Source organism: Oryctolagus cuniculus, chromosome 16, assembly GCF_051225735.1.
Source record: "Oryctolagus cuniculus isolate XC-2025 breed Fujian yellow rabbit chromosome 16, ASM5122573v1, whole genome shotgun sequence".
Lineage (NCBI taxonomy): Eukaryota > Metazoa > Chordata > Mammalia > Lagomorpha > Leporidae > Oryctolagus > Oryctolagus cuniculus.
Genome location: NC_142882.1, coordinates 39,585,042 through 39,609,919, shown reverse-complemented (window position 1 = coordinate 39,609,919; position 24,878 = coordinate 39,585,042). Strand labels below are relative to the sequence as shown.

The 24,878-nt window shown below is 40.5% G+C and overlaps 1 protein-coding gene across 10 annotated transcripts in view; it reads left to right on the top strand.

Moving 5' to 3' along the window:
• The window catches only part of LOC138845844 (uncharacterized), a 112,716-nt gene that overhangs the window by 51,483 nt on the left and 36,355 nt on the right, over positions 1-24,878 (top strand). For 2 of the 10 annotated variants that reach the window (XR_016222395.1, XR_016222396.1), the window contains exons 4-5: positions 23,230-23,432; positions 24,063-24,677. The exons of 4 other annotated variants lie outside the window; for them this stretch is intronic. The gene's annotated coding sequence lies outside the window, so the exon portion shown is untranslated. Of the gene's footprint in view, positions 1-22,848; positions 22,959-23,229; positions 23,433-24,062; positions 24,678-24,878 lie in introns of those variants that run through there. 4 more of the 10 variants (XR_016222398.1, XR_016222387.1, XR_016222388.1 and 1 more) reach the window with 4 other exon arrangements.

The following is a 24,878-nucleotide window of genomic DNA, read 5'->3' as shown; positions in this document are numbered from 1 at the left end:
CTTTTTAGGAGACTAAAATCCAAACATCTGAGGACATTTCTTTCATCTGTTTCTGAGAATAACCCCTTATGCATTGGTACTTCCCTGAAGTTTCACTCCCTCAGGATTCACATATTGTAAATCTGCCAAACTGCCTTAAGAGTATATGATCCTTGGTATTTGAAGGGTTGAAGAACTAAAGATGAGAGTTAGTGGCTAGAAATTGGTAACGAGTTAAAAGCTTTCTTCTTGGAATGAGAGGAAGGATTTTAGAACCTATCAACAAAAAGAGAGTCAGGTTGGTGCCTTGTCATTTCATTCCATTTTATTGCAGAAATATCTGTATATCTATGAAAATATGAACCAAGTTTCAAGGCAAGGAATTAAGTGCATATTTGCGGTGTATAAATATTTTAAAAGTATAAATAGCAGGAACAAGCAGGTTTTCATGTGGAACTTGAAACAGAGCTATAAACTGAAAGCAAACAAAAATGTCACTCAAGTATGTAGAAGAAATGTTTTTCCATGGATAATAGTTTCTAGTAACTATTTTGATATGAAATACCTAGTGGTTTTTTTGTGTATCCCTAAAGTTTTAATTAGCATTGGCCCACTTGGAAACAGGGGAGCTAAGTGAGTTAGACGTTTTGGATCTCAGGAAACCGAACTAGAGCAGGTTAACTGGGCTTCTAACCATAAAACATCCCACATGGATAGGAGAAACTTTTGGAGATGAAGTTCTGGTGCTGTCGTCAATGAGATGTTGGAATGTTTACAGGAGAGAGTGGCAATTTAAAATGTTTGAGAACTGGATCAAGCCTTTTTCATTACTATAGCAAAAGCAAAGGAATAAGGCATTGTTTTTATACACAGTCAGAAAAATTGGTCTACATGCACTTTGATTAGAGGGCTTTTTGTGTCCACTAATTTTTTTTCAGAGTTGTTAGTTGTTTGTGTGGCTCTTCTTCCTGAACCCCACTCCTTACCCTCATTTCACTGTAGCTTCCAGTGAACCACAACCCCACTAAGATGCCTTGTCTCTAGCTTTATCTCTAAAAAAATTATGGAATAAGTGAATGCACAAATTGAATAAAAATTCTGTGGGGATTTACAAGGATCTTTCTCCAAGATTTTCTCTCATATGGTAATTCATCAGGTTGGGACTCATGGCAACAGCCAATGTGAATCACATTCTATGTAAGATCATCTCATCGCAGTGGGCCAAGGGGAAGGGCCCAGCATGCGGCGTCAGTTCAGCCGTGTCTCGAGTCTATAACTGTGCTTCATTTCTCAAAGTTTCCATGAAACTGAAAAGGAACTTGATATGAAGAAAAGATTCTTAGATTGCTTCAGAATATATATATATATATATATATATATATATATATATATAATTTGGTTACTAAACATGAAAGGTTAGACCCCTTTGTTTTTCAATACTAACCCTCTATGATTTCTTTCTTATGAAATCGTGTGGGTTTCAGTGTGTTTATGATACTGCTAAGTGGTAATATGAGTGCTTGGGATTGCAGGATATAGAGTTCCTGGCCAGCATTTTGACTAACAGTATTTTGGTGATGAATAACTGTACAAGCCACCTGCACACCTGTTTTTTTTTTTTTTAACTTAAAAGACACCTGTATTTTTTAAGTTAATATTTTATTATTTTTGAGATAATATATTTTTAATTTGTTGTATAGTCAAAGCTCAATGCTCTACTAAATAAAGAGTTCAACAGATAAAAAGTAAAATGGCTGTAGTCCAGCAAGAATATAGGCAGGGGCTATAAGCAATAATCAAATGAAACAATGTTCAATGCCACTCACATAAAGTAAATTTTAAAACAGTCAGATAATTAAAACTATAGTAGTACATAATTCTTAACAACTTGACAGAGATTTGAAACCAAGTTGAACAAAACTGTGTAGTTTAGCAGAACTGCTATACCCAGACATTTCTATTTTATTTTATTTAAAAAAAATTTTTTTAAAAAGGCTTTACCTTCCACATGTAAGGGAGAAGATGCAGTATTTTTCTGTGTCTGGTTTATTTTATTCAACATGATGTCCTGCAGTGGCAACCATTTGGATTCAGTTTGAATGATGGTACTATCTCATCACAGGTATTTGAGATAAGATACACATACAAATTGGAGGGTATAGGCACAGGTTTTCTAAGGTGGGGGTGTACAGATTACTGCTGATGGGTCACATCTGGATTGCCAGTTTGATGGTGAATTCTATCAGAGTGCAGCTATGCCTTTTTGTTTCAATATTATTTATGATTGCTTTCATAGACAGAGTTGAGTGTTTCAACAGAGGCAGTATTGCTTGCAAAGCTCAAAATGATCACTGCACCTCTAATAAGAAAATATGTCAACTTCTGCTCTAAAGTATATTAGAATATTTTAATTGATATATAACAATTGTAAACGTTTATGAGGTACCATGTGATGTCTCGACACATGTATTCATAGTGTAGTATTCAATACAGGACAAATATAAACATTTTCTCCAAACATTTGTGATCTCATATTTTGGTGAGGACCTTCAAAATTCCTCTCTCGAGCTGTGTGTGTGTGTGTGTGTGTGTGTGTGTGAGAGAGAGAGAGAGAAAGAGAGAGAGAGAGAAAGTCACCCTACTGTACAATAGAACACCAGAACTTCTTCCTCCTAACAATATAATATTTGTTAACAAACATTTTCTCATTCCTCCTACCACTTCTTCTCTAACTTCCATCATTCTACTCTTAAATTCTATCAGATTAATTTTTCTAGATCCTACATATGAGTGAGTTCATGCAGTACTTGTCTTTCTTTGCCTGGCTTAGTTCACTTAGCATAATGATTTCCATGTTCTTGCCAATGAGAAGACTTAATGCATCCATATTATGGATGAGTTATATTCCATGGTGTTTATGTATCACATTTTCACTGTGCATCCATCAGTTGATGGACACAGGTTGTTTCTACTAGTTGGCTATTTGGAGTAGTGCTACAATGACCAGGGGAGTGCAGATGTCTCTCTCAGCATGATTTCATTATTCTTGTATATATACCCAGTAGTGGGATTGCTGGACCATATGGTGGTTCTATTTTGAGTTTATAGGTTTTTTTTTTTTTTAGGAGCTTGCATGCTCTTTTTTCATAGAGGCTGTCCCTCCAGCAGTGTGAGAGTATTCCCTTTTCTTCACATTCTTGCCAGTACTTGTTATCTTTTGTCTTTTTCACAATAGCTAATCTAGCTGTAGTGAGGTGATACGTCATTTTCTTTAAATTTATTTTTCTTTACACTTATTTACTTATTTGAAAGGCATAGGTATAGAGAGAGGGGGAGAGACAGAGAGATTGTCCATCTGCTGGTTGACTTCCCAAATGGCCATAATGGCCAGAACTGGACCAGGCCAAAACCAGGAGCCAGGAGCTTCATCTGGGTCTCCCATATGGATGCGAGAAGTGCAAGCAGTTGGACCATCTTCTACTGCTTTCCCAGGCCATTACCAGGGAGCTGGATCAGAAGTGGAGCAGCCGGGATTTGAACTGGCACTCATGTGGGATGTTGGCCTTGTAAGCTGTGGGCTAATCTGTGCCACAATTCAGGCCCCTTCTTGGCGGTTTTGATTTTTATACACCTGTTGGCCATTTGTATGTCTTTCTTTGAAAAATGTCTATTCAAATTTATTTCTATTTTCAAAAATTGGATCATTTGCTTCTGTGCTTCATGGTTGAATCTTTTATATATTCTTGTTGTTAATGCTTTATCAGATGTGTAGTTTACAAATGTTTTCTCCCATTGTTTACTTTGTCTTTTCACTCTGTTGATCATTTTATTTGCTGTGTGAAGCCTTTTAGCTTGATGAAATTTCATATCTATTTTTGCTTTTCTGTTCTTTTGGGGTAAGTTTCAAAAACATTCTTGCCCATTCCAATGTCCTAAAACATTTATCCTATGTTAGTTTCATAGTTTCAGGTCTCAGATTTAGGTCTTTCATTCACGTTGTTAGCTCTTATATATGGTGAAAGATAGGAACCAAGTTTCATTCTTCAAGTGGATGTCCAGTTTTCTTGGCACCACTTGTTGAAAAGATTGTCCTATCTTCCACGTGTGTTCTTAGTGTGTTTGCCAAAGGTAAGTTGGCTATAAATGCACACTTTGTTTCTAGGATTTTTATTCAGTGAGTTTTGTCCTTCTGATATTTTCTTTTTACTTTTTACCATCTGTTTCATTTCAGTTTGAAGAACTTCCTTTAGCCTGTCTTAGAGGGCAGACAGAGTAGTGAGACTTTCTCAGTTTTGTCTGTGTGGAAATGTCCTTATCTCTCCTTATCTAAAGGGTACCTTTGCTCCATGTTGGCAGTTATTTTCCTTTGGTACTGTGACAGTTTCATCCCACTCTCTTGGCCTGCAAGATTTTGGTCAGGAAGTCTGTGGTTAGGCAAATTGGGACAGCATCAAGTGTTCTGGTTTCTTTTGTCTCGCAGCTTTGAAAATCCTCTTAATCTTTATCCTTGAAGAGCTTGGTTATAATATGTCTTGGGGTACATTGGTTGATTTGATTCTGGTGACCTCTGAAATTCCTGTATCTGGATAGTTGTATCTTTGTCTAGGTTTGGGACGTTTTCTGCTATTGTCATTTGGAATACAGTTCTACACCTTAGGCCTTTTAGGTCCCAGTAACTTAGATATTTGAAAAAGTTTCTATAAGATTCAGTCCTCTTCTCTCTTTTGTTTTCTCTGTATTTTCAAATATCTTGTCTTTTGGTTTTTAGTATTCTGTTTAAGCTGTTTTTTGTTTTGTTTTGTTCTGTTTTTTTGACAGGCAGAGTGGACAGTGAGAGAGACAGAGAGAAAAGTCTTCCTTTGCCGTTGGTTCACCCTCCAATGGCCGCCGCGGCTGGCATGCTGTGGCCGGCGCACCGCGCTGATCTGAAGGCAGAAGCCAGGTGCTTCTCCTGGTCTCCCATGGGGTGCAGGACCCAAGCACTTAAGCCATCCTTCACTGCACTCCCTGGCCACAGCAGAGAGCTGGCCTGGAAGAGGGGCAACTGGGACAGAATCTGGAGCCCTGACTGGGACTAGAACCTGGTGTGCTGGCGCTGCAAGGCAAGGATTAGCCTATTGAGCCGCGGCGCCAGCCCTGATCTGTTCTGCTATTGTTTGATTCAGCTACGGTTTGATCTATTCTGCCTTCTATTTTTTTTTTTTTAAGATTTATTTATTTATTTGAAAGGCAGAGTTACAGAGAGGCAGAGGCAGAGAGAGAGAGAGGGGTCTTCCATCCACTGGTTCATTTTCCAGATGGCCACAACAGATGGAGCTGGGCTGATTCGAGCCAGGAGCTTCTTCCAGGTCTCCCCTGCAGGTGCAGGGGCCCAAGGACTTGGGCCATTTTCCACTGCTTTCCCAGGCCATAACAAGGAGCTGGATTGGACGTGGAGCAGCCAGGACCTGAACCGGGGCCCATATGGGATGCCAGCACTGCAGGCAGCAGCTTTACCTGCTATGCCATAGCACCGGCCCCAACTTTCTATTGTTTTTATTTCCACTTAAGACTCTTTAGCTGAACGACCTTTGAGTTTTCAAATTATTTCCACATCTCTGTTAGGTTTATGTTTAGAGTGCTTAACTATTTCTTTGTTTTCCTGACACTCACTGAGTTTCCTTCAGACAGCCATTTTGAATTCTGCAGCTGATAATTTCCATACATCAGTTGGGATCTAATCGGTTCCTGACACCTCATTTTGTTCATGTGGTGAGGTCATGTATCTCTCCAAGATCTTGATGTTTGTTGGCATATGACACTGTGTGTCCATCAAAGCATTTGCAATTTTTCCCCAATCTTTGTAATCTGGCTTTGTCTCTGCCTGTCTTCCAACACTTCTAAGAGGCCTGCTCATTATCTCTGAAGCTGTGGACAGTTCTCCTATTTCGGCACTAGGTGGCTTCCTAGGTTGGGGTCTACGGAAAGTCTCGCTCTGTTGTCGCTGTTTGAGCACTACAGGGCATCCCTGCTTGGTTTGTCTGGATCAGCAGCTGGTGTGTTGATCAGATGAAACTACCAGAGGCTCCATCTGTGAGCACTGGCTTGGGCACAGTGGCTTTTGGGCTTTCTCTGATGCTGGGTGTCGTTCTGGCAGGCCCAACACAGAGTCGAAAGGCCAAGTCCTGTGCTGATTTTCCTGTCCTAGTACCTAGTAGCTGGAGTCTTGTCTCAGAGTTTGATGGTGGGGAGGCGAAGGCTGTGCCTTTGCCCCTTGACCAAGTAACTTCAGGCTCAGTCTGCAGGTGCGGACTTGGCGGCAGCAGGCATGGGGCCCTGTCCAACCCTAGGTTTTATAATAGTGGGTCTGGTACCGGTTTTCAAGGCTGTATTCTGTGCTTAATTCCTTCTCCCTGTGCCAAATAAGAGGTGTGGACTCTCTCCAACCTCTGTGGCTTGGAGCTGGAGAGCTCTTAGAGGGGTGACAAGGGCATCTCTTCTTGACTTCTTCCCAGTGCTGCTGCTTCTTTCTGGTCTCTGCTGGATTCCTTAGCTCTTCTGAGGGTGGCTTGGTTTTGAATAACTTTTAAATCAGTGTCTCTGTGGTGAGATGATCACTGGAATGTCTTACTCAGCTACCATCTGGCTCTGCCTCTGCATTAGTTTTTTTAAAATGCAAATTTTGCCAAGGCACTGATAGCCAGGTCTGATGTTCAGCCCCTTATAAATTGTCCCATACTCAGTGTATGTTCCTGTAATCAAATCTGATAGTAGAGAAATGCAAACTGAAAGCAGTCTTACATGTGTTACACGGCTCCTGGAAGAATTTTCTACAAGCCGCATGTGTAAAGCAGTATGACAGTTATACTACAAACCTACCTGATTCTAGTGAGAGCAGAAAACCCTCAATAAGTCACACTGGAAGTCACTGAACATCCAGAGGTAATTTATGAAAGTTCGGTGCCCCATCACAGCCATATTAATCCTTAGGATCTAGGCATCTTAGTTTTGTGCCTGGTCAGACTTGAAGGTGGCCTTGGTGACATTCATTGAGTGAGAACAGTTATTTTCACAGTAGTGAAACACATAAATGATGGCAGTAAACAAAAACAGGTTCATTATTGAACTATTCTGTAGCCCAATTTAAAAATTTTAAATGTAACTGAAGTTTTATAGTTGGCTTTTTAAACTGTTATACTTCTGAGCCTTACGAATTAATGTTCCTCTAATTAATTCATGTAGTTATAAGAAAATTATAAAAAGCTCAAATCATGTAGGTCACCTGTGTGGATAATTTTGGAAAATGTCATTAATGATTCTATTGAGTTTTTTTTTTTAAGTCAGCCCTTCCTCTTAGTGCAGTGGTGCAACCATATTCTTTTGCCCTCTACCACCATTACAACAGCCTCTCCGCCTGCCAGAACATAGAAGTAAAGATTAATTACTTTCAGTTCAAATGCAACTGACCTAAGATGTAGATATCATAATATTTGTATTTTGGAGGGTCATTTGTTAGAACAGCATGGACTGGCCTTTCCTTACCAATACACCTATAAGGATGTGTGTGTGTGTGTGTGTGTGTGTGTGTACCACATGACTCTACATGTTAATGGCCACCTATGTGGACATGGATGCTTATCACTAATGCAGATTACTAGACAGGGATGATATGTGGAGAGCTTGGGGAAGTAGAATAAAATGAGAAGGGTAAGGAAAAATAAAATGAAAAGAGGAAAAATGGTAAGACCACAGACTACATTAAAAAGTATATATTTATTTGAAAGTAGAGAGAGCTCTCCCATCTGCTGGTTCATTCCCCAAATGTTTTCAACAGCCAGGGCTCGGCTAGGCTGTCTCCAGGAGCCAGGAACTTAATTGAGGCTTCTCATATGGATAGCTGGAACTCACCTACTTGAGCCATCGCCTGCTGCCATCCAGGCTGGGATTGAAACCTCAGCATCCTGATATGCGATGGGGACATCCCAAGCTGGTGGCTTAACCGCACCAAACACCCACCCTCACGTTGAAAAAAAAAACAAACCTGTAAGACATAATGTCCTTTCTCTAAAATGCCATAGGTGTGTCGGTGTTTGCACATGAAGATTACATGAAAATATGGACACCCACATATTAATGGGGACTATTTCAGGGATATTGTGGAAGTTTTATTTTCTTAGTACTCTGTGCCATTTGGCTTTTTTAAATGATGCTGTTATTTAAGGAGCAAGAGGGAGACAAGGAAGCCATTTTCATTGTAGAGGAGAAAACAGGAGCCAGCTTCTTCCCTTCCTGCGGATCCCTGGCTGTGACCTTCCTCCTTCTGCTGAACTGTGGTTTGTTCCCAGAGTTTTCCCAGGATGCAACACTTGGGTAGATCCAAAATCATGAAGTTTTTTTTGCAAGTTTCTTCCAATGGATTGGCTAGTTCCCGAGGGAGGGTAGCCCCTGAAATTCAGCTGTCCTTTGGGGGATGTTCTCCCTGAGCTTAGGGTGTTCTTTTGACTTGGGTATGCATTGGGTTGCTTAGGGTAAAGGGTTCTTGCTGGTAGTCAGACCCTTGTTTGACACTGATTTCATCATCAGATGATTGCGGAGACAGAATGTAGGAATCACACTGGAGATCTGGAAGAGATGCTATAAAACCCTTAAGAAGAAAAGAAAGTCTTCCAAAGCTTCTTGCTTAGGGTCTAAACTGACCTCCCCAATACCTTCTTCTGGCCCATATTTCTGCTTGCCCTTTACAAAAGTTGGGCAACATTTAAACAAATCACGAATTATATCTGAAAGTCGAAGATGAAAATAACTGAGATAACGTTAACAAAATAACATAGTGAGATAAAGTGATCTAAAACAAGCACTGTAAACTAAAAGCCAAGAATTAATAACAGAACATAAAAATTAGGGGAAAATGAAAATGAGAAACTGGAAGATTAAAGAAAATTTCAGAGTTAAAAATCATTTGTTAGCCAGAAGAGCAAACTACCTAAGGTCATATAATAGAATACATAAATGAAGAGTTAGAATGTTAGAATAATAAATGAGGACAAAAATCAAGGGACTGTTTGGGTTCAGTCTGCTTGGAACAGCTTCTGAGTTTCCTGCATGGTGGTTCTTCCTGGAAGTCTGTTGGTGGGGATTTCAGGGCTCTGAGGCTCCCAGATGGACAATATCAGTAGAGCAGAGCTTGGCGATTTGGTGGTGAAGGTCTCTTCTTTATTTGATCTGTCATGACCCCATCCATCATTTCCAGTCAGGCGAAGTTGACCCCGATACCTCTGCACCTCTCCAAACACAGGATTGATGCAATCTTTATTTTAACACGCATTCAAATATTTGTATTTCTCTTTATTAGTTTATTTGGACAAAGGGAAAAATGAAAATAAATGCAGCAAAAGCCCCTACATTTTCCACATAGCTCTTACATAAAAGAGATTACTTTACACATGAGAGTTTCCCCATCTTTAGGGGTGGATTAAATCACCTCTGTGCCAATACCAATTCATAGTACAAAATTAGAATGTTTATCTCATTTCACATGAATGGAGTACTTGCAGATCTGCCTCCCCTGCCTTTCCCCCATTATCTATATCTAATGCAAGTGGCCCAGAGTCCTTGGGTCTCAAAGAGTAACCAAGGTTTTTACCACGGTTTCATTTCAGTCTCCTACATAAAAGAAAAAATTTTTCTTAAGCAGAATTGATGTTACAATGAACAGCGTTTTTCTTAGTTGGAATTGCTTGAGACCATTTTATTTGATCAACCTGTGATGATTTTCAGAAGCAAAATGACTTGAACAAAATGTCCTTGAATAGAATTTCAGCTTGGCTGGATTCCCATTTGGCTAAATCTATTGTAAAAAAAAAAAGTTGCATCTTATACATTAATAATACCACATGCGTATATTCTCTATATGGAGGTAACATGTTGGAAATAGTCTACAAAAATGGACACATGAAATTGGAGAAAATTTCAGGCCACAAAGAAGAGCCTCATCAGTAGGTTTTTTTTTTTTTTGTCAGGCAGAGTTAGAGAGAGACAGAGAAAAGGGTCTTCCTTCCATTGGTTCACTCCACAAATGGTTGCTACAGCCAGCACTGTGCCGATCAGAAATCAGGAGCCAGGCTCTTCTTCCTGGTCTCCCATGTGGGTGCAGGGCCCAAGGACTTGGGCCATCCTCCACTGCCTTCCCGGTCTACAGCAGAGAGCTGGGCTGGAAGAGGAGCAACCAGGGCAGAGTCCGGTGCCCCAGCTGGGACTAGAAGCTGGGGTACCGGTGCTGCAGGCGGAGGATTAGCCTAGTGAGCTGCGGCGCCGGCCTATTAGTAGTTTTGAGTAGGTAAAAGCCAGCAATAAGACCTTCTGGAAAATTTGCCATGTTCTGTTTCTCTTCTTTGTTTCAGAATTAGCGAGTGCCCTTCTTGAGATAGGATTTGAGCAGTGTAATCAACAGAACCTCTTCAAAGGTGGATATTCAGAGTCCCTTTGCTTGAATCATGCTAATCTGGATTTTAGGTGCTTCTGGACCAAGCATGCTTGAAAAAACATACATAGATGACTGATTCTCAAGCAGTTTTGGGAGATGGTACTGTTAGAATGTATTTCTAAGTCCCTTCTATCACAAGTTCTGGTGATAGACTAGCCAAGAAGTTTCAGTTGACTCCTTTTATAGAACATTGTTGATCTCAGACAAATACATCACAGTTCCTACAGGCAACATTTGGCTGTACACCATATGCAGAACAATTATTTGAGATCCTGGGCCCCTGGATATGTCTTCATTTCAGAAGAACTTTGGTAAAATATTTAAAGGCATTTGCATGGTTCCTTGCAAATCCTGTACCCTCAAGAACAGACCATCTTGCTGGGATTAAATAAGTTATAGATACTACCTGCAACTTCCTGCTTTGCTCAGTAAATCCAGATTTTGTCCAGTGCTTAGAGAAATATCCGTGAAATCTCTAAGTTTACAACACTGGGGAGAAAGCATTGCATCTCTGGCAAGGTATACACATGTCATATATCATTTGTACAGCTCAAGCCAGCCACAATGTTCAGAAAAGGTACTGAGGTCTGTATTTGCTTTTAATTTTAAGATAGATTTACTTGCTAAGTAGAAAAAGAGGAAAAGGAGAGAAAGAATGCATGCAACATAGTTCCCATCTACTGGCTTATTCTCCAGATGGCTGAAACAGCCCCTGGCCAAAGCTGGGAGCCAAGACTCCATCTGGGTCTCCCATATGGATGGCAGACACCCAACTACTTGAGCCATCACCTGGAGGAAGCTGGAATCAGGAGCTAGAGCTGGGAATTGAACATGAGTGTCTTAACCAGCATCTTAATCATTAGGCCAAGGACCCCCCCTTGGCTTGCTTCCTGTTGACCCATTCACTATTATCCTCTTGACTTCATTGTGCCCAACAGGATCCTTTGCTGTAGCTGCAAACTTGTTACCTGCCACAATAAGTAAGCAGGAAATGAGAATGTTTAGGACAAGCTGCATGGCTTCCAAGGCTGGATAGGTAGAGTATCTGGGAAAGAAGACGAAAACTGAACACAGGAAGTCATATGTTCAGTCAGGACCTACAGTTGATTTCCTGCCAGTAAGCCTCTACAGGTTGTTGCCCAGCCCCGGTACAAGGATTCTGTTTTAGTTCAGTTGGCTCTGTCCTTCCTGTTCCACAGGTAGCCTGCTGGTAGAACAACAGCCCAGTGGGTGCTCAGCTTTTACCAACAAAACTTCCCCATTCGTATTTTCTTCCACCTCTCGGATTTACTATGTTGATATTTGTCTCAAATCCTATGCACAAATGGGGTTTTTCTGACTTGACTTTGGTCCCAGGGTTCTGGCTCTTTCTTGCAAGTCGCACAGCCTCTCTACAAAACAATATGTGATGCTGACCTTCACTGCTGTCTCTGGATCACCTGTATGTTTGGATGCCAGTGCAACCTTTCTGCAGATAGTTCATTCTGGGAATGCCAGATTCTACGGGGAGGCACCAGGCAAGCCTGAGAGCAAGTGGGTGAGAGTAGTTCAACCTGTCAGTTAATTTGAATTAGTTATGACTTGAACATGTCAGGTTCAAAGGGATTCAAGTAAAGTTTATAGTAGTTCAAATCTGTCTTTTAACAATGACTGCATCTCTAGGGCGGTGTTTGGTCTAGCATTGCAGCTGCCACTTGGGATGCCTTAATCGCATATCAGAGTGCCCAAGTTCGAGTCCTAGCTCCATTCCCTATTCCAGCTTCTTGCTGTTTTGAGCCCTGGGAGGCAGCAGGTGATGGCTCACAGAGTTGGGCCCTGTCTCCCACTGGGGAGACCCACACTGAGGTCCCTGCTGCTGGCTTCAGCTTGGCCTACCTAGCTATTGCGGTCATTTGCAGAGTCAACCATTGGATGGGAGTTCTGTCTCTGTCCAAAAAAAAAAAAAAAAAAAAAAAAAAAAAAAAAAACAAACAAAAAAAAACAATGACAACATCTTAAATTGGAGATCTGATTCTACTTTGTTTAGTTCCAGGGCTATTTAATATGCAATGAGAGTAAATTGAAAGAGACTTATTTTCTTTACTCAACATCTTAAGTTTATTGGCTCTGAAAGAATTATTCACTCAGATATAATTACACCATTCTATTTTGAGCCTAGAGAAGTAGTTTCATCTTGAGAAACATTCAATGAAATAATTTAATCTCTTAAATGGGAATAAGTTTCTTGTACTATGAAGATTGTTTCACTATCAAGATTGTTTCACTGAATTTCTAAATGGAAAAATTATCCATGTCTGATATTAAGACAGAAAGAAGCCTAACTTTTAATTCCAATATTATTAGGGGAAATGGGAAAAGAAAAGAGAATGTAAAAACTATGTAAACTATTTCCATTGGAAATATAGTTATTAACATTCCAAACTTTGACCTACACTTCTCAAACTATTGAGAGTCAACACCAAAATAAAAAGAAATGAGTCTTTTTCTATTAAAAGCACTAAAAAGTATGTTGTAAAAGTCATTTTTCTTTGAAGCAGTGTTCATATCCAGGTTTTTTTTTTTAATGTACCTACACATCTTACTCATGCACCATATTTTTTCGATCAGTTTTTGGCAACATATCTTAAATTGGAGCATGGCCCAGGTGCTTGGGCCCTGCACCCCATGGGAGACCAGGAAAAAAGCACCTGGCTCCTGGCTCCTGCCATCGGATCAGCGCTGTGCGCCGGCCGCTGCGCGCCAGCCGCGGCGGCCATTGGAGGGTGAACCAACGGCAAAGGAAGACCTTTCTCTCTGTCTCTCTCTCTCACTGTCCACTCTGCCTGTCAAAAAAAAAAAAATTTAGAATTGAAACTGTTCCATTGAAGGCTCCCAGAGAAGAGAAAATGAAAAATTAAGTGCTGACTTTAGGCTTATTGAAGTCTCTGCCTAAATCTGCTTTTGAGAATTATTAGTGCCAAAGTTATTTCATTTGTGACTTATTTACCACTTGGCTAAAGTGAAAGAATAGAAGTCATTATCTTATCACATTTTTGCTTCTAGGGCCAGCAATTTCCCTTCCATAAGTGCCTCTTAGGACCTTTTTTTTTTAAAGAAAAGTTGTGTTTGTATTAAAAAAAATCACATATTCTCTTGGTCTTCTTTGGATGTATTCCTTCACCTTTGATGGATGGGTGATGCTGTTTGGGTTGGTCCTTATGAAACAACAGGACGTTTGGTACTTACTGTATACCAAGCAACCAACTTGAGGTGCAGCTCTTTGCCATTCAGAAAGGTCTCTGTAGAAAAAAATAAATGGTATCACCATATGAGTCTAAGCTATTTGAGGGCAAATGCTTCAGGAAGTGGGAGAAAACTATTATTGAATCAGGAAATGAAGAGATAGGGAAGATCTTTGAGATCATTCAGTCCCAACTTATTTTACTAACAGTTGACAGAATTAACATCTCAATAGTTTTGGCTTGTTCTGCAAATCCAACAGGTTGTTTAAGGCAAGAATCAAGCTCAATCGCCAGCGCCCTGTTCTGGAAATGTATAAAATAAATGTCCACCATACATTTTTAAGTGAAAAGGAATCTCAAAATCTGTTCAGTTGCCCACAACACTGTCAGTCAAGATATATATTGTGAATACTGTTACTGAGTTACCAAAAAAAAAAAAAAAAAAAAAAAAGCACATCTGTTTTCATTTGAAGTTGAGCCACAAATACTCAAACATACTGTTGGCAGAAAGCTAAGATGAATTTCCATCAAAGGATTCTGTTTTGTTCAGCTAATTTTCCCCATGTGATCCAGTGTCCAAGCCAGCCAATTTCAAACTTAAGAGCAGTATTGTATAGCCCTAGGTGATAATGATGATAATTATGCCACTAGATTGTGTAGCTTACTTAGAGTTCTTTGGGTTAAGTTTCACTTCTGGGATATGGCCAAGGTGGTATTTACAACATTGCCTGAACACCGGAATTACCAAGGGGCCTTAAAAACTCCTAATGCCTGGGTCCCAACTACAGAGATTTTTATTTAATTGATTGGGAGTACCAATCTGGTTGGATATTGATTTTATTTTGAAAGCTCATAGTAGCTTATTCTAATATGGAGCTACCCTGAAAATCACTGGGTAAGGAAAAGTGGTTACTATCCTCATTAGCTGATTGGAGGCCCTTGGACATCTCCCCTGCTGCTGCCTCCTCTTTGAAATCTGGTTCCTGCTCTTGTTTTTCAATGCCAATGTGCTGGGCTGCTGTGTTAGTTCTCTGTAATACATGAGGTGTTCCATTTCTTCTTTTGGCCCTTACCAGCCTTGTTCCTGAAGAGTTTCTGTTTGGATTCTGGTATTTTCCTTCAGAAACATGACAAAGGCATGAGAATATAAGTGCATCCAAGTTCACTACTACATTACCAATTCACAGAAAATTCTCTGTGCCAGGCTTTCTGGCCGTGAAGTGTCAGGTGCACTGGCATTCTCCAGTGTCAGGATTCATTCCTTTTTGATTTTTTCTTTTTAGACCTTGCATACAGCTTGATTAATGTCCTGGATATTTTTATTTTGCGTGATTAAGTTACTCAACAGGAGAAATATAAATGGCAAAAAGAAACAAAAATGGATAGGATGATAATATAAAAATATTTGCCAACTCTCTAAGTTAGAGAAGATGCTTGATAAATTTTTCTCTATCCTGCAGACCAGGATACCTGATTTACAAAACGCAGATGCTAGAGAAGCACTTCTGCAGAAGGTTAGAACCTCTGGAGATGGGACCTGGGAGTGGGAATTGTCATCTCTCCAGGGGAATTATGATGCATAACACAATTTAGGATCCACTGATAATAAGCATTAAAAATAGCATTTATTTAAGAACTAATTTGGCAAGTGCTGGCTCAGACACAGATTCATATTGTTTTATTCCAATACCCTTGCAAGATCGAGTGGCGTCTTATTTTACTCTGAAGGAGTTGAGGCTCTGAGAGTTGGATATCTTGTCAGACTCATCTGGCTCTTAAGTGGCATGCCTGGGATTTCTTCCAGGAACTCACTCCAGCCATTTGCCTTCCTTGGCACCAGCCTCAGGATGATGGGCATAGTCTGTGCCATTTTTCTTAAATCCCATGAGAGAGCTCACTTAAGTGGCATTTCTGCATCCATAATAAAATTGAGTCTGTGGTTAGAAAGATACAGAGGCAAACCCTATGGTGGAGTGAATTGAAGGAAAAGATTCTCAGGTGGAAAGAGCTCTCAGATTTTTCCATATTTTTTTTAAAGATTTATTTGAGAGGTAGAATTATAGATGGGGCGGAGGGAGAGAGAGAGAGGGAAAGAGGTCTTTGATCCGTTGGTTCACTCCCCAAGTGGCCACAATGGCTAGAGCTGGGCCAGTCTACAGCCAGGATCCAGGAACTTCTTCTGGGTCTCCTACATGGGTGCAGGGACCCAAGGACTTGGGCCATCTTCTACTGCTTTCCCAGGCCATAGCAGAGAGCTGGATTGGAAGTGGAGCAGCCGGGACTTGATCTGGCATTGATATGGGATGCTGGCTCCACAGGTGGAAGCTAAACCTATTATGCTACAGTGCTGGTCCACTGTTTTTCCATATGCTAAATTTGGGGTAATGGCAGAGGTCTGTTAACCTTGGTGCTATTGATCTTTGGGGCTGAATAACTCTTTGTTGTGGGGCCTGTATTGTGTATTGTGAGATGTTTAAAACCATTCTCAGCCTCTACCTATGAGATGCAACCTTCCCCATCAAGTGTGACAATCATAGGTGTCTGTAGAAATGGCCAAATGACTGCCAGGGGCAAAATTGCCCCTGATGGTGATCCTTTGGTTTGCAGTATGGACCTGGTAAAATGCCATCCTGGCTGAGAGAGAATCCTGCCTGTGCCTAGAGCCAGGACCCAAGGTGTTTGCAGATCTGGAGGGGATCGGCCAGTGTGTTCCCATCTGCTTTGACTTCAGCCCTGAGAGTGCATGGGAATTGAAGCCCTGTTCCTGTAGTTGGGGAGGGGAGAAGATGATAACAGTAATATCTGCCCTTGGGTCAGGGCTGAAACAGGGCAACAAAAGGAAGCAGCAAGAGAAGACTCGCTGGAGTGCTCTTGGACTTGCATTTGGTCTTTGCTTTTCTGGGAGTCCTAAAAAAACAAATAGAATCATTTCATCTGAGTTGGGAAAGCCGTAAATAATTAAGCTAATTTGTTTGTAAATGTGTCACCAAAGAGCCTCTAGGAATCGCAGTCCCATAATTTGAAAGTGGCGTAGTTGAGTGCAAGAGCGAACTGTTAGCCCTCACAAAGCACACTGAACACCGGAATAAGGGAAAGAGTTTATTGAGGAAAACTCAGCAGACCGGAGGGAAGGGGCGAAGAGGGAAAAAGAGAGTCAGAGAGAAAGAGGAGAGAGGAGACTAGAGAGAATGAGCGGGAGAGAAGAGAGAAGCCAAGAGAGGCAGGTGTTCAGGAACAGGCCCTTTTAAAACTTTGCCAGAGGGCGGGCAGGGAAACAGGAGCTGCAAATCCCATTAGGATGGGGGTGGAGCTTGACAACAATGTGGCCACCTGGCTTCCAGCAATGGTGGCGGGGGCTAGAGCTTAGGATGTAAATCAGGGTGTAGATCACGCCAAAGATAAAACTGTTTCCTAACACAAACCCTCATCAGTGTAGTGTGCGGGTGGTAGGGCTGTGGCAGAACTGACTTTCATTATTCATCCTTGACATGACATCTGGAAGTTCAATTTGGCTTTTACACTTCGATTCTATTGAGGACTAGGGGACACTTTGTTGTTCCATGTTCCTAAGGCCCCGATGAATTGTTTAAACATTGTGAACATTATTGGAATCTATGGCTAATGTCAACTTGGGTGAGCAACACTGCCTACAAAGGAGTCCCTATTTCTCACATAGTCCCTCTGGCCAAACTAAGTCACATCTTTCAGTTTTATTCCTTTTTTCATTTACTTCTTTTACGTAATTATTTTTACCTGTTTGGTCCTTGGCCTCCTGCCCTCTTGGTTCCTGTTATTTTCTGAGCTTAGTTTCCCTGCTTCTCATTAGGAATTCTGTGTAGTCCTGGGGTTCCTAACCATCCATTGGCAGAATCCTGGGTGGTCCATCTAGATATTCATATCATGACTATGATAGCAAAAGGAGGGCTAAAACCATGGACACCAGATTCCACATAACAGTTTTAATTTTTTACCTTTAGCAAGTGACAAGTCAACAGTTAAACAGTTGAGACTTGCTACTGTTTGTTTGAGAGCTGGTTGTTAAACCCATACTGGCCCACCATTGTCAGTGTGCATCAGTTCCTGCAAGACCAAACTTTACTGTTATTCAGAACCTCATTGGAGACTTCAGTACCCCAGCTAGTAGTAGTCATAGTCAATACCCCAGGTACTCATAGTCCGCCATTACTATTGTATTGGAGTCTGTGTCTCACTTTAGATCTCTTAATATTTCTTTTAAATAGCCTGGTGCTCTGTAATTAAGTGCATATGCATTTATAATAGTCACATAGTCACATCTTCCTGTTGAATTGATCCCTTAATCATTGCACAGTGCCCTTCTTTGTCTCTGTTAACAGTTTTTGTGTTAAAGTCTATTTTGTCTGGTATTAGGATGGCTACACCAGGTCTTTTTTGGGTTTCTGTTGGCATGGAATATCTTTGTCCATCCATTCACTTTCAGTCTGCTTGTATCTTTGTGGGTGAGATGTGTTTCTAACAGGCAGCAAATAGATGTTTTTCTGTTTGTTTTTTTCATTTAGACAGTCTATATCATTTAACTTGAGAATTAAGGCTATTTACATTCAAGGTGACTATTGATTAGTAACGACTTGGCCCTGCCATTTTTCCATAAATATTCTTATTGTTTACTTTGATTTTCCTTTGTGTTTTTACTGGGAGATTTTTCTGTCTTCGCCTTCTTTCATAGTGATAACTGTGTTTCTGTGTGTAGCACATCCTTAAATATCTTTTGTAAGGCTGGATGAGTGGTTACCAATTCTTTTAATTTCTGTTTGTTATGGAAGGTCTTTATTCTGCCTTCATTCATAAATGAGAGCTTTTCAGGGTATAGTATTCTGGGTTGACAGTTTTTTCTTTTAATATTTGGAATATATCTCACCATTTTCTTCTTGCCTGTAGGGTTTCTGATGAGATGTCAGCTGTGAGTCTAATTAGAGATCCTATGAAAGTAATCTGATGCTTCTCTGGTTCACATATTAGAATCTTTTCCTTTTATTTTACTGTGAGAAGTTTGAATACAATGTGTTGTGGTGAAGATCTTTTCTGATCATGTGTATTAGGAGTTCTATGAAGTTTTCTGTAATTATTTTACTAAGAAGGTTTCTACACCTTCAGGAACTCCTAAGACCTGTATGTCGGGTCATTTGATAGTACCTCATGAGTCTCCAACATTTTTTTTTAGTTTTCTGATTTTTTTTTCTTTTACTTTTTTTGGTTTGACTAAAATTTACAGAGAATTTGTCTTCTAACTCAGATATTCTTTCTTCTGCTTCACCAATTCTGTTGTTAAGGCTTTCCACTGCATTTTTTTAATTTGTTCTGTTGAATTCTTCATTTCTAAAATTTTGTTTTGATTTCTTTTTTAAAAAATCTCAATTTCAGGAGAAAAAATTTCTTTCATGTGATGTACGGATTTCTTTAGTTAATGGATTTGCTTCTGACTACTTCTATGTAATCCTACAATCAACTTTTTAAATTCTGTTTATGACATTTCATCAGTCTCTTCATTTTTACATTCTGGTATTGAAGTGTTGTTGTGTTCCTTTGGAGGCATCATGTTGTCTTTCTTATTCTTGTTTCTTGAATTGCTTTATTTATTTTTAGGCATTTGTGTAGATACTTTTATATTTTTAAAGATTTATTTATTTATTTGAAAGTCAGAGATACATAGAGATAAGAGAGGCAGAGAGAGAGGTCCTCTATCTGCTGGTTTACTCCCCAATTGGCCGCAATGGCCAGAGCTGTGCCAATCCAAAGTCAGGAGCCAGGAGCTTCTTCTGGGTCTCCTATGCAGGTTCAGAGGCCCAAGGACTTGGGCCATCTTCCACTGCTTTCCCAGGCCATAGTAGAGAGCTGGATTGGAAGTGGAGCAGCCAACACTCAAACCGGTGCCCATGTGCATTAACCCACTGTGCCACAGCTCTGGCCCCTTGTGTAGATACTTGTTGGTTTATTTCTTTTTTCCCCTGTGATGGCTTTTATCTTTGGACTATGCCTCTGGTTTTCAGGCACTGCAGGCGGTGGCTTTACCCACCGTGCCTCAGCGCCAGCCCCCTCCATCAACTTTAAGTGTGAGTTAGAACACGTAGCTGAAGTGTGGTGCCTGGATACCTGCCATTCGCCAGTTACTCTGCTGTGTACTTTGCATACTTCAAGAACACAATTAGGCTTGTGTTTCTTTTATCTGGGTAATGAGTTCTGTGTCTTTCCTCTCTTCCTTCAGATGAACTGAAGCACATTATTGGGGCTGAGACGACACAGAAAGGTATTCTTCGTGTTTTTGAAGTGTTTCAGCACAACCAGTTAAATCAGAGAATGGTTTATGTCTTCTTGGAAGGTTTCTAAAACCTTATTTCCACAGTACAAATTCCGTGAACTTTTCAACAAACTGCATTCCCAGTCAAAGCAGATACAGAAATACAAACAGAAACTTCAGACTCCTCGAGCGCCTTCTTTATGGAGAAGGTGACGCTTCAGTCTGTGAAGCTGGGGTCCGCTTCTCCAGGACTGATGGTCTGGACAGATCTTCTGGGGCTTAACTCATATACGGTCGTGTCTGCACCAGTCTTGTAGTGTCTCCAAATAGATTATTAATACATCCATAATACTGTGGTTCTTCTCATCCTCATCTGGAATGTAGCCACTGCCAAGAGAGGTTTCTGTCTCAGATGATTTGGTGCAAGTTTGCAACAGTGACAGATACATTGGCTGGTTTGTTTAACAGCTGGAGAATGCAGTGTATGCTTTGAAGGGATTTGCTCTGCATAAGAATTGTGTGGGTCTCTGTCAGTGTTTTGATATAGGGTAGATTAGCCAGGTAGCCGATCTTTAAGTTGTCTACTGGCATTCTGTGTGCAAAAGGAAGCAAGGCGTGGCTGTCCTTTCAGGTTCAGAATGACTCGTTTTGTCTCTAACAGATTACTGGTTATGCAGGAGGGGGAATTTGTTGGAAGAACTGCCAAATACGTTTTGTCCTTCTAAAAATATGGAAATTAAAAGACAACAGTACTCTATTGAAAGTTTCGATATGATAATTTAAAATTGTGTGATTTACACATGCCTTAGGTAACTGCAAACTTGGCAAATTAGAGGATTAATGAGCTTATTAGTCATATGTAAACATACAAATTCCTAATTCTGTTACAGTGTACATATATCAAAATAAATAATGAAGACAACTATAGTTTTTAAAAATATGCTTTTATTTATATTTCACATAATGTAAGATTCTACTAAATAAAGCTAATAGGCAAAATTCCTTGGTGTATACATTTAAGTCCCTAAAATAACTTTATACCAAGAAAGCAAAATACCATTCCAGTTTTGAAGACTGCATTTCCTGTAGTTTTTTCACTCTCCATTTTGTCCATCTTGGAAGTCTTCATATCCCTTTTATGCAGGATTTCTGCATAATTTTAACACTTCCATTGACGAGGGATTTGAATGTGCCAGCTATTTTTGTTTTAAAAATAATTAACACTAAAACCTTAAAATAGTGAAGCTACTTTTCAGACCACTGAGCCAAGATCCTGGTATTAAATGAGCGTATCGGTGCTTAAGATAAAGGGACAGAGTATTGGTATCCCAGTTATTTGGGATTATTTGGGATATTCATTGCGAATCTTAGTATCTGATGCAAGATGGGATCTTGAATTAGGACCTGAGTGGAAACACTTTGATGCCACCGCCGCTGCAGCATTACTCGCTGAAGCCCCCTCCCAAAGTATAAGAGCCAGGAAGACGATGGGTAGATTGAGGAAGCAGTGGGAGCTGAGAAACTACTGATGAAGCATGTGTGTAGGGGCCTGGTGCACATTCCTTTCAGACAAGGTCAAGAACGGAGGACTCTGTCCTGCACCTCTGTATGCTAAATGGTAGTATCTAGAATAACCAGACTGGTCTTGGACTTCTAGAAATGACAGTGTATTGAAGACTAAGCCTCCCCCTGGGTGTGTCTAGCAATACTAGACAAATGAATGTTGTAGTTAAGACATTGGGTGAACTGCGAAGGCAAAGGAAAACCGAAGCAGGCAGATCCCAGACAGACGGGATGTCCCTAAAGTGTGTGTGCTGCAAAGTAGCTGGGAAGCCAAATGGAGCTCTGAGCTGTCTCCTAAGGTGAGGGGACCAATAGAGGATCTCTAGGTCCAGCAGAGCTGGTGGGGGTGGGGGTGGAGTGCAGTGTTGGGAACATTTACAACTTCTAGCAGAAGGGGCTGTACCTCAGCAATAAGGGCAAGTTGTAAAAGTAACTGAGAAGCCGGTGCTGTGGCATAGGGGGTTAAGCTGCTGCCTGCAGTGCCGGTATCCCATATGGGTGCTGGTTCGAGACCCGGCTTCTCCACTTCTGATCCAGCTCTCTGCTATGGCCTGGGAAAGTAGTGGAAGATGGCCCAGGTCCTTGGACCCCTGAACTTGCGTGGGAGACCCAGAAGTAGCTCCTGGCTCCTGGCTTCGGATTGGCGCAGCTCTGGCCATTGCGGCCAATTGGGGAGTGAACCAGTGGATAGAAGACCTCCCTCCCTCCCTCCCTCTGCCTCTCCTTCTCTTTCTGCGTAACTCTTTCAAATAAATAAATAAATAAATCTTTCTAAAAAAGTATCTGAAAGACTGAAACTCTGCTTTGAAAAGCTCAAGCCCAGATTGGATTATGTTGAGTGCTGGTACTCTGACTGGCTAGCCTTGCTCCTCTGACCAAAAATGGTAAAAAAAAAAAAAAAAAAAAAAAAAAAAAAAAAAAAGAAAAAATCTTGGGAGGAATGTGACATCACATGGAATCTGTCATTCAATTTATTTTATTATGTAATGTCGCTCCCCCTCTTCGTGGAGGAACGACACAGGACCCTGCGTTGTTCTTTTGTCTGCTCAGCCCTCCCCGGGTTTGCTGCTGGTTCTTCCCGGGTTGGCTACCGACCCTTCCACCTCCGTGGAAGGGTGGTTCCCCCTAGCCACTTTCCCCACTTCCGCGGGGGAGCGGCATACCGGCCGGCTCTCTCGGGGGCTGCACAGGTGTTCCTCTTAGATGTTCCTGGTGCATGTTGTCTCTCTCCTGCTTTATAGTCCTCTTCCACCAATCCCAACTCTGCTAGCCACACGCCGAGTACGCTGCTCTCCTCCAATCAGGAGCAGGTCCTGCTGTTTATTGGTTGAACTGGAGGCAGCTGTGTAGAAGCTGTTTCCTCCTCTCCCAGCGCCATATTGTGGGAGAGCAGATGCATAGAATAAGTCTTAATTCCAGCAACAGTCTAGTCCGAGTTGCTCCCAGTTGCTCCCCACATGTAAGAAAATAGAAACAAAGGAAGAAAAAGATATTAGAAATCAATCCACAACAGTTCACTTACTGGAGTTTTCAGGCATGGGGTTAAAAATGACTACAGGTGTTATTTCAGTAAAATAGTTAAGATGAGAAACTAACCTTTGTGAAAATAGTAAGATGCAAATTCAAGCACAAAAAATAGAATATTTTAAAAAATAAGACAATGATTTCCCCAAATTTCATGTTTATCTGCTAATTTAATAATATTTGTTGGGGTATGTGTTTTGGTGCAGTGGCTTGAACTGCTGCTTGGAAAATCTGCATCCCATATTGGAGTGAGGTTGGAGTCCTGGCTCTTGATGCTTCCAATCTAGCTTCCTGTTGTTGACTCCTGGGAGGCAGAAGAGAATGGCTCAAGTATTTGGCCACCGCAAACCACATGGGAGACCCAGATGGGTTTCTGGCCTTGCCTAGTCCTGGCTGTTGGAGCTGCTTGGTGAGTGAATCAATGGATAGAATATTCTCTCTCTCTCTCTTTCAAGTATGTAAAAGTATTTGATGGATCCAAACTTTTTGTAGTTACAAGGATTAATTTATGTTTGACTCTCAAAGTCATTTTTGAGCTTAATTAACTTCATGAAAATGCTGGGTAGCATGTTCATTTTTTAAAAAAAGAATAAATTATGGAAAATGGTATTGTAAAGATTTTATGTATCTCTAAATGTCATCATCAAATCTTTGCAACAGTGTAAAGCTGAGAGTGTGTATTTTCAGATCAGAAGCTTAAGTCAATCATTATATAATTAGTGCAAAAGCAAAAAATCTGAGAATTCTGTAGGCAAGATTACTTTAAAATCATGTAAAACCCTCTATAACTCTCATTAAGCCTTATTTTATGTCAATAAACTCATTTCTTCCAGCTAAAGGATTTATTTAACCTGTTAAATATATTTGAAAGGAGTTCATATAACTTCATAATATTTTAATTTTATTTCTTAGTTTTCAATTTTTTAAAATAAAAAAAATTAATAGTAGTGTTCCAAAGTCTCACATATTAAGTAAAAATTTCAAATGATAGAATTGAAATTCAGCAGTAGTGTTCAACAGTCTCAAATATCAAATTAAGGGGCCGGCGCTGTGGCACAGTGGGTTAACGCCCTGGTCTGAAGCACCGGCATTCCATATGGGCGCTGGATCTGGTCCTAGCTGCTCCTCTTCCGATCCAGCTCTCTTCTGTGGCCTGGGAAAGCAGTAGAAGATGGCCCAAATCCTTGGGCCCCTGCACCCAAGTGGGAGACCCGGAAGACGCTCCTGGCTCCTGGCTTCGGATTGGCACAGCTCCAGCCATTGCGGCCAATTGGGGAGTGAACCATTGGATGGAAGATTCTCTCTGTCTCTCTGCCTCTCCTCTCTGTGTAGCTCTGACTATCAAATAAGTAAATAAATCTTTAAAAAAATCAAACTACAAAAAATTCAGTAATTTCAACTCATTTCCTTGAGAGTCAACTTACCTCCTTTCACAGGATAAGATAAACGAAGTCTTCTTCCTGTTATTGAGCATTTTATAAAATAGTCTGCCAATAATGGGATTACTCTTAATTTTATGAATAAAAATAAGAACATCTGTTGCTTACTGAGTCTGTCACTATAATTCTAAGTAATTAATTGTCAGGAATAATATGAATTTCTAAAACATTTGGTGCTCCATTTTTTTTTGACAGGCAGAGTGGACAGTGAGAAAGAGAGAGACAGACAGAAATGGTGATCCATTTTTAAACCTACTGTAAACCTATGTTGCTATAAACCAATCATAGTTGCAGCTTCATCTTTTGAATAAGCAATAATAATAGAAAAGTTAACACTTTTTCCAATTATTGTTAAGTTTCAAATATAGACAACTCTTTTATATCATGAATAAACTCTGTATTTTTTAAACATCTAT